A 10,157-nucleotide genomic window follows, 5' to 3' on the forward strand; every position below is an offset into this window, starting at 1 on the left:
CACCTCACACCAATGGTGCTTCTTCCTTCAACTCCATATTGTAGTTACGGGAGCAGCAAGAAGAGTGAGTAATGTTGACCTGCCTGGCCTTCTTCAGCCATGAAGTGTCTCTCTGTGCAACGAGCCCTCCCCTCGACTTGGAGAACGTCGTCTCCTTCCTCAGCACTCTCGTCGCTGGCCATGCGCACGGATATCTCACGCCACTTTCTTCCGATGGAGGGAACTCCCACACCTTGCCAACTCCAAAGTGTCTCCACGTGTCGTTGTTTCGGTGTGCGCAAGTGGTTTTTTTGTGTCTGCCAGTGCCATATTTCGCCTCGTGCGTTTCATCAACAAACGAAAAGTCACTCCACACTTGCTGACATTGTCCATATTTTGCCTGCCGCTGATGCTGTTGCCCCCCCCCCCCCCAAATCACACAAACGATTGACGCCAGACTGGACGGCGCCTATGCTCGAGTGCACAGTAGATTCGAAACATTCTGTGACAAGTAACAATTCATACCGCAGATGATAACAAGGGGAAAAATAATGACTGCTTATTATATACATCAGTATAGTTTACACGGATAACAACCAATTGTGTCATTTCGCTTCAAAGATTCAAATCGTTTGGGGGGCTGGAGTTGACGCCACTTCGTCAAAAACCCAGAATAGAATCAGAATCCTGTCGTAAACCGAGTCGGCGATCGGTCCTTCTGGGATCGACTTCCCATTTCTGCACCCCGACTCTTGCCACCCACCACGGCTGTAACCCACCCCACCCCCATCCACAAAATCCACCACCGCCCCAAACCTCGTCCAACCCGTGTTTGTGCACGCCCTGAATTTGGCTCACGTTTATAGCGAGTCCAATCCTGTCGTCCTGTGGTGCATTTGAAATGGATGTAAAGATGACTTTGTCATCAACCAAGGCCGTAGCCCCAGAAAAAATAATAATCTAAATTTGGAAACGAATTTTCTGCCTAAAATATAAAAAAAAATCACTAACACATAAGATGGACTTTTAATTTATGTTTTACAATAATATCTAATAGTGTATTGTATTACATTGCTCTGTTTTTTCTTTTTTAATCTTTTATTGTTTTATTGTATGTAATGGCGGAGATTAGGGATTAATAAAGTACAACCATAACCACAGTCATATAAACAGAAATACATTTTATAGCAATAATTACGGCCTTGTCATCAACAAATCTAGGTTGCTCGATGTGTTATCTCTCATTAAGTCTCCTCCCAATGTTAGTCTTCGTCCCTCATCCATAATAGAGGTTTTTGGGTTAGATCGCGTAAATCGCGATCCAACCCAAAAACCTCTATTATGGATGATATTGGTCGCGACAGCCTACGTGTTAAACTTTGTCCCTAATGTAAAACTTTCGGAATACACATTCCGCAAAGGCGAGGCACAATTGTAATTGAAAGTCATTGGCCTTTTCCTGAATATAATTAATAACGTGTCGATGGTAGAGAACCCATTCCTAAAGCCAGCTTGCTCCTGTGCTACATTTGTGTTATTCTGTTCCCAGTGAACTTCGCGAAAAATGTATATTGGCAGCATAAGATTTTGATGGGTCTGTAATTGAAACTGGTGTTTCTCCCCTTTTTGAATACAATTATATTTGAGGCATACCTCCATGTTCGAGGTACCCTTTGTAAACATTTAAAAATCAAGTACACTGTGTAGGGCAGAGTTTACTTGATCAAGTGTGACATCTGAAACTTCCTCCTCATCATCTGAGTGGCAACGTGATTTCTGGGCTATGTGCATCTGCATAATATCCCTCCACTAATGTTAAGCTGCTATCTGTATCATAGTTCCATATTTATTCTGAAGGGCGACCATGTGTGAATATGCCAATCAACCTTTTTTCTGCTCTCATGCTCCCATTGCTTACTGTGACATTTTCAATCACTATTGTGCTGCATTTTCTCGTTTATTTTCTCCATATCTTTCTACTTTTCCCAGAGTTCTTTGTATTGAATCTTCAGTCTCGCTTTTTTTCTGCCTCATTTTACAATTTCTCCTTATCCTCAGCAATTTTTACGTGGTTGCGGTTAACTATCTCTCTGTTTGGTTTATTTAACTACAACTGTCAATCATAAAAAAAAATTAACATGTTAATTAACTCTTTTAAGTGGTGCTATCCATTTAATACATTGTATCCTCTAAGAATGTTAATGTGTTGCTTTTAGTTAACCTGAAACCAGCTACCTGGAGTCCACATTTTATTTTAACTATATTTATATTAAATAAATTAGTTATTTCTGCAATTAGTTTTGCCTTTTCCTTGGTTATCTTGAAGTGAAACCTACGCGGCTCCAGTCTGCAGTCGCTTATTGTGTTAATTGTGTTGGTGCCAGGAATGTCTTTGACAATCTGGGATTTGATTTATATTCGTTTTTTTGGTGAGGCCACGTGATGGTAGTTTCATGCCAAATTTCTTGTGATGAACCCTCTGCTACCTGACAAACTTGTCACGTTTACAAGGATATTATTTATATGCGCGCATGTATTTATCAAATTTTTACCAATAAAGCGAAGGAGTAGCTTAAGACCTTTCATTATTTAATTTAGCGTTAGCATGTTTTTAAGCTTCATCATGTAAAGAACTCGGAAATCGAGTGGGTTGCTTCAGCTGTCTGCTCTTGAACTGCCTGCCATCACATCTGCAACTGCCAAAGAATGAACAATTCGCATTTTGGTCTGACTCCTTTTAATATGTTATTCATTGCAATCACCTTCAAATAAATCATTTTCAGTGGACTTACATTTACTTTTATTTCAATGAGCTACTTTTAATATGTTAGCTATTTAAATATATATTTTAAAGAAGTCCATTTAAACGGACTTAATTTAAATGGATGCCTTGTGTCAATGGCTCAGTTGATAGATTTCTTCATGATATTGGTTTGTGTGACTATCGAATTATATAGTTTTTACAATTTACTCTTCAGGTTACATATATTAGGTATGTTTATTATGTTAGTTGGTCATCGAGTGTAGTTAGTAGTTCAGTTTAGACATTTTAATTATGTGGTTCCATGCTGATTATGTTTTGACCAGTGCTAAGATTTTGGTGGCATATACGCGGTGGTGGCTATGCACGTGGTCTGTCATCCAGCACTCGAGGCAAGGCCTGGTGGATTACACAACTCTTGTGAAACTCCCTTCCTGTGGGCATCAAGGTGCAATATGCTCGTTTCCAAGAGCTGGCAGTACAGCAAATGTAGACTCTACGTGTACCATCTTAATGGGATACAGTGGTGCCCCCTCACATGCGTGGGTTTTCTCTGGATGCTTTGATTTCCTCCTACGTGTAATTGTTCAATAACACCTCAATATATATAGGACAGCAGAGCTTAGGGGAGCATTTGGCGACAGCTCGCCGCTTTTTTCTGATTCCTCGTGCCTCTTGAACCGTTCTCTCTCTTTGAGAGTAAGCAAATACTGTGCCACGCGATACGAGTTGACATTGTTGTTATTATAGGCTGTGTAAGCAAACATATGTCAGGATACATTACGGCTGTGCTAACATTCACAGGAATGCTCCATTGCACTTATTTGGAGAGTTTGAGACACAGTCCACTATTAATACCTATTCCAAGCACGTTTTACATAAGCACGTGAATTATACGTCTCCGGGTTATTGGTACACTATAGATTGCTAATGTATGAATTAGAGTTCTCGGTGTACATATATAAAATGAACACAGTGTAGTAAGAGCAAAGTGCATGGATTGCACTCGTATGTGCAACGAACTCACGAGTTATAAGCGTGTGGCACATGCTATTTGTGCATAGATCAAACAAGAAGATCTAATGAAAGTATAGTACCTAGGTGAAGTCTACACATTATAAGCCCGTCAATTTGGTTATAAGCACATATACAACAGCAGTGGACAGTTTTCAGTGTGTTTATTGTAGTGAACAAAGCACAAGTGCTTGTGCTACCCAGAAAAATTGGGGGAATTGTAAGTGTGCATATTTGGCGTGAACATAACATATGTGCCCGAAAGTTGTAAGGGCAGAACCGTGCCTGAAAAGCATGCTGATTGTAACGATGTATATGACGAAGCACCTTGTGGTGCATTATTTTGTGCGTCCAGCCGAAACTAACACTGGCATTTGCTGGGCCTCAGGCCAATGACGACATTTCCCACACTGCTAGACCCTGGTCCTGGTTTGACTCTAGTGCTTGCGCCCACTCAGTCAACATGCAATGTTGCCATGTGGTTGGAACTGTTAGGTCAACGTAGGCTCAACGTTCCATGTTTACTGGGCAAGGGATAATGACACCTGAAAATATAACTGTATATTGCAAAGCTAGTGATCTTGCCTTATCTCTGCCTAATTCATATCGCAGTTTGTGATCCGTTTTGCTGTGTGGCATCTTGCAGGTCACATGTAATTCATATAATTCCCCTCACTTTCCCTCACATACCAACCAGCTTCCCCTACTCTTCCCGATAGATGTAGGAGGTAATGTGGATAGCTAGGGTCAAGGAGGTGTTGTATCTCGCGTGTCGCGCTCTGTGTTTCAAGTATCACGTTCTGCATGGTGCATAATGGTGCGCGAGTGTGGATTACACTCCAATCAGGGAACGGATCGAGCACGCTGTGCACCACGAATCGAGTCCAGTTCGACGTGTGCCTCATTCTGGGAATGCATTTCGCTGGCAGTGCGTTTTATGTCCAGTACGTGCGTTTTGTGTTCTATAGGGTGAAAGCGCCTTTCGTATAAATAAGTAATATTTAAAAATACTTTTTAAAAAACACGCTTTAATGAAATGTACCGTACGAGTAATGGCAAAACTCCACGATTCCAGGAAGTGGCCCCGAAGCTTGCCATAACGTAAGGGACCGTTGTGATTTACAGCCAACGTCAGTTGAGCGTGGACAATTAGACCCGAGCCGAAACATAACATATAAAAAGATGGTTTAAAAATATAGTTTTTATTTTTAATGATAGAATATAGTATTGTCATCAGTAAGACATAAGTATACGAAGTTTGCAGTCGGTACCACATTGGGAAGTGGGTTAAAATTGAGTTACAAGATTTGAGGATACGACGACAACAACAACAGACAGAGTGAGTTAAATAAAAGCGTGTAAAAAAATCATTAATGTGATCTACATGCATGGTTGATACCCAGCCACTGTGTGTCCCTGGGAATAGCACAGAGGGGCTCATGAGAGGGCATGATAGGCTGGTTTCAGGCCCGATTTTTGCAAAGATCCCAGGCAGCGGCCCCTGCGTCTTGTGGACTTCTCCAGGATGACCAAGGGTTCTCTAAGCAGTCTTTGAATCTCGGAGTGGGGTTGGGAATTCCTGACGCAAGCTGGGTATTTGTCCTGTAAATGACTCAGACTATTGCTTTTTTTTTATATCCCATTTTCATTAATTCATGCAACATTATTTTTTTCTACAGTACTGAGTCTTTAACTTGTTTTCTGACCTGATTTCTATACTTCACATTTGGGGCTTTTATTGACTGTATTGGTTTTGTCTGACAAGGAATATTCACGGAGTGTGCCACTTTCCGAATTCAATCTAACTTTGCACATTAAACCATACACATTGACAGAACGGAATTGGTAAAATGCCATGTGCCCTCATGGCCCATGGGTTGATTTATTAAAATTTTAAAACTATCATGAACAATAGTGGAAATTTATATAAAAGTGAGAGAAATACAGATGCGACTTATGATGGGCACATCTGATGATGAATGTGGCCTCATCACACCCACACTGTCCTCCACGACTTTCTGACAGTTTTGTTTGAATATGTCCTTTTGGAAATAATATGGAACACGGCTGTTAGATGTGACTTGGGCCTGTGACCAATGTATCCCGCTTTGTACCACACATGCTTGATTAAATCCTTCAACCGAGGAGCCGAGGACTGGTTGTGTGTGAGGAATTGGAGCTTATACCGTCGAAAGAAATTGACATCCAGATGGTCCAAAAGAGCACCATCTGATGCCTCCCTAACACATTCTTTTCACATGCGGAAGAAGTAAACATCCATCAGCTGAATCATTCTGATTGTCTTTTGTGGAATCTGCATGACAACCAATGGGTGTTTTCCTTCTGGTTTTACACTGTTATTGATTGCCGCTTGATCTTCATGAGTTGCCCAGGAGTCGACCAGAAGGAGTAAATTGTCCCCAAATGCTGGGAGTGGTATTTAGAAATATCACCTTATAATTTATTTGCCAAGTCGACCTCGACTTCTGGTGGCGCTGTCGTGTTGGTCCAATTGGGATATTTGGTCTCCAAAAGCTTAATTACATCGAAAGGGTTGCTTGCTATGGTAAATAGAAGAAACAGCATCAGCTAAATAACAACACGTGTTTTCTGATATACTGTGGATGTAAAGGGTCGCTGTATAATTGGTTATAGCACCTGAAAGCAGCAGCGAGGGCAACATGAAATTTCACCAGTCCTATTGTTTCACCACGCACTGTCAAGATGTACAATTTTGGTTGAAACCAGTGTCACGTAATGTTCCTTGTGAGTCTCATGCTTAGATATTGTGCCTTTCCCGTAAATGTTTTTGGTATACCTATTAATTTGTTGGTATTAGGGTTTCTTGCAGTCTTACGCTGAGTCTTGTACTTTGTTGTATTGATTGTAAGCTTTGGCTCAGTCCTCTTGCATTGGAAATTTATTTTCTTGAGTTACCATTGCTTTGTGGTGTTGTTGTATGAGAGTGTTCACGTGTTAGATTTAGTTACTTGCTTGTTCCGTGTGTGAGTTATCTCCCACTAATTCAGACAGAAATGCGGTCGTACGAGATATAGAAATATTTTTTAATTAACCCTTGCAATGTTGCACCATCACCTCAAGCGCCGCGCGTTGTGAGTTGGCGGCCCCTCCTAGTCCACGCATTTGTAATAATCACCACTCCATAAAATTTATGTTCTGCTCATGCAGATCATCTTCATCATCATCACCATCATGGTCAAGTAAATTGTGACATTTGTATCATGAATCACATACTTTCAGAGAGTCTGACAAACACATTTTTTTGTTAACAATTAAGGTTGCACAATGTTTTTTTAAATACATGGCATGATCGAATCTCAATGATAACTGACATTGTTATCCTAGGTGGGTTTTTTCACTTATCCTAAACATTTACATTAATATTTATCTATAATAATATTATGATGCATGCTATTTATCTCCTAATTGGATAAATATGTACATGCAGTGGCAGCTCCTGCAAAATCTCTCAGGGGGGGCAAATGTCTGGATGATTGATAAGGATAAGGTCCACCCATGCAATGGATAAATTAACAGCTTAAGCATGTAAAGGCAACTTCACTTCTTTAATATTAATGAAAAATAAAGTGACTCTTACAATACATCTTGTTTGTTTCTATACTCACTATTAATACAATCCACTCAAGTTTCTTTTTATTAAAGATTCCACTAGGTGGCGACAAATTATATTGTTGATTGAAACGTGCTTACGTATGATGACCTAAGCACGTTAGGGCGAGCCCTCCCGGAAGCCATAGAGAATGCATTGCAGCGCCCCCCGTTCGAAAAAAAACATCTTTGAATGTAAGTCTATGGGGCCACTCGGGGCGATTCTCAGCCGGAGTGAAATCGCCCAAAAAGAGGCGGTACTCCACAGAACGTGACATGACGCTGATTGGACTATATCCAGAGGCACAGTGACGGCTAGCGTGACTCTGTGGTTGAATGACATTGGTGGTGTGTCGCCCAATCGCCCTAATGAAGAAACCGCCCCTGTGTACATGTGAAAATAAGTAATGCATTAAACTATTAATATTGCAACTACTTTTTTGACCTGAAAAAAACATGTAATGCGATTGCATTCACGAGAATTGTTTTGGGGTTTAAAACCCAATCATTTATTTGAACATTTGTTTTCATTAGGTAATACTGGCACCTGCCTTGTTTTAGGCTGCTTTATCTCTTCGAGCATGGGAATGTCACATTGAATGCTATTGCCTTTGAAACCCAATTTGGTCTTGGGCTCTTCGATACTCATTACATTGCTCTGCTATTTCAATCCTTTTCTGCTGCCTCATTGGAACAGAGTACATAGTTGTTGTTGTTTTCCATTTGCATTCACTTGTACTTATTCCACTTGGTAATAGAGGATGTTTCATTTCCCGCCAAAATTGCTCCTCTATAAACATAGTTAATGTCGAGACGTTTACTACACGCACACTGCTTTTGCAGACGATGTACATTTTTGAAGACGATTTTCCCAGCTTAAGTAGACTGGTGCAATTATAAACCGCAGCATTAACAATTATGTGTAATTCTCACCTTACAACTAGAGCTGCATTGACAGCTGTAATGTTCATTTGTATTAAGGACAATGTCATACAGGGAAAACAGCAATTATATGCAACAGTCAGAATGCATTATTGTTACATTTGTTTAAACACATTGATGTTGTTTTCTGTTTGTAATGTCAAATCTATTCTTTATTAAGTAGGGTTTTTTTTTAGATAGTGGTATTCTTTTGAATCGCTAAATATTCATATTTTTGCTTTTGTGGTAGCAATGCGAACATTTAATTAAATTAAATTACTCGAGTCGTATTAATTTAGTAGAGCATATGCACCTTGTAACGTACATTACTTGCGTTTATTTATAAGCCTACTGTACACAGAATATTAATTGCAACATGCATAGTCAACACATGGATATGAGAATGCAAGACAAAATACAAATGCATTTCTCTGAATGAGACGATACGAGATTAAACACACAAGTAAGTCTTGAGGCAGCATAACAAATACTGAAAACACACAGGGTCCTTTTTTCATTTACAGCCAAACAAATACATTTGCAACATATTTCACATTGACCATCAGTGCCGGATTAAGCTAGTGCGGGGCCTGTAGCGTATGTTATAAAGGGGCCCTAAAATATATATATAAAAACACACATTTTTAACTTGCATAGTAAAGTAACTGTATTTTTTTTTATTTGCTATACAGCCAGATAATACGATAAATCGCTAACCTTAAACCCCCAGTCGTTCATAAAAGTTGAAGGCGGTATAGTACAATAGTAATAGGTATAGTACAAAAGTAATACGTGCAGAATCACTGAACCGGAATTGATAGATTGAAAGCATTTAGCGCGGGGCCCTTGAAAGTGCGGGACCCGTAGCAAATGTAGCTACTTTTGCTACTACGATAATCCGGCACTGTTGACTATATTTAAAAATGCACACCGGCTGCATGGAATAAGCAGATGAGGTCTGTCGGGACCCCATGCAACAATCTCACATGAAAGCAGTCACGGTGTTGTGTTCTGGCATTTGCGTTAAGAATCAAATGTCACGTCTTCTCCGACAGCGACTATGTTATGCTCCATTTTTTTGTGTGAACCCATGAACGTCAGATGGCCAGGGATACCTCCATAGCAGGTTGTACGCCAATCTAACAGCTCTGGATTATCTTTCAAATTGTAAGTACTCATCTCTGCTTGTGTATGCACTGAACACTTCAGGAGCCAAGGCAGGTGTGGAATTTCATCGTTTGGGTAATTTGTGGAGGACGTATGCTGCTAGGGCAGCCTCAAGTCAAATTCCCACGGTATTTTTTTGGTCGTGAGTGAAGTTTTAATTGTGACCATGAGCAGTGGCAGACTGGGACTAAAAACCGGCCCAGGCATTTGTGGAAACACCAGCCCAAATTCGGACAAGCTGTATTCTCGCAGCTAGATTCGCGACGTGACGTATTCGCGTGATTTTGCCATGCGGTCTCATTGGCCGTTTTGTGCTGGTCCAAAAAAAACAAATGGGCGAGTAAAGAATAATTTTTGGGCCGCCGAATATGGGACTCAATGCCAGCTGAGAGCGTAAATAAGTAATGAAGCGTACACAGGAAATAAAACATTTGCAATTTCCCCACACAGACCGGTTCACCGGCCCCTGGAATCGACCGACTCAACGGGCATTTGTCCAGACTGCCCTATAGCCAGTCCGGGCCTGACCATGAGTCACATCGTTTATTTCGTGATATATAAATGCTGGTCAGTAACTGCCTTGTCTCGAGGCGAAGAGGTTTATGTGCCTTGAAGACCCGAGTAGCTATACTGGATAAATGCACCCATACAAATCAGGTACTCAGCAAGAGGTGAGACAAAATGT

This window comes from Lampetra planeri, chromosome 3, assembly GCF_965212315.1.
Source record: "Lampetra planeri chromosome 3, kcLamPlan1.2.h2, whole genome shotgun sequence".
Classification (NCBI taxonomy): domain Eukaryota; kingdom Metazoa; phylum Chordata; class Hyperoartia; order Petromyzontiformes; family Petromyzontidae; genus Lampetra; species Lampetra planeri.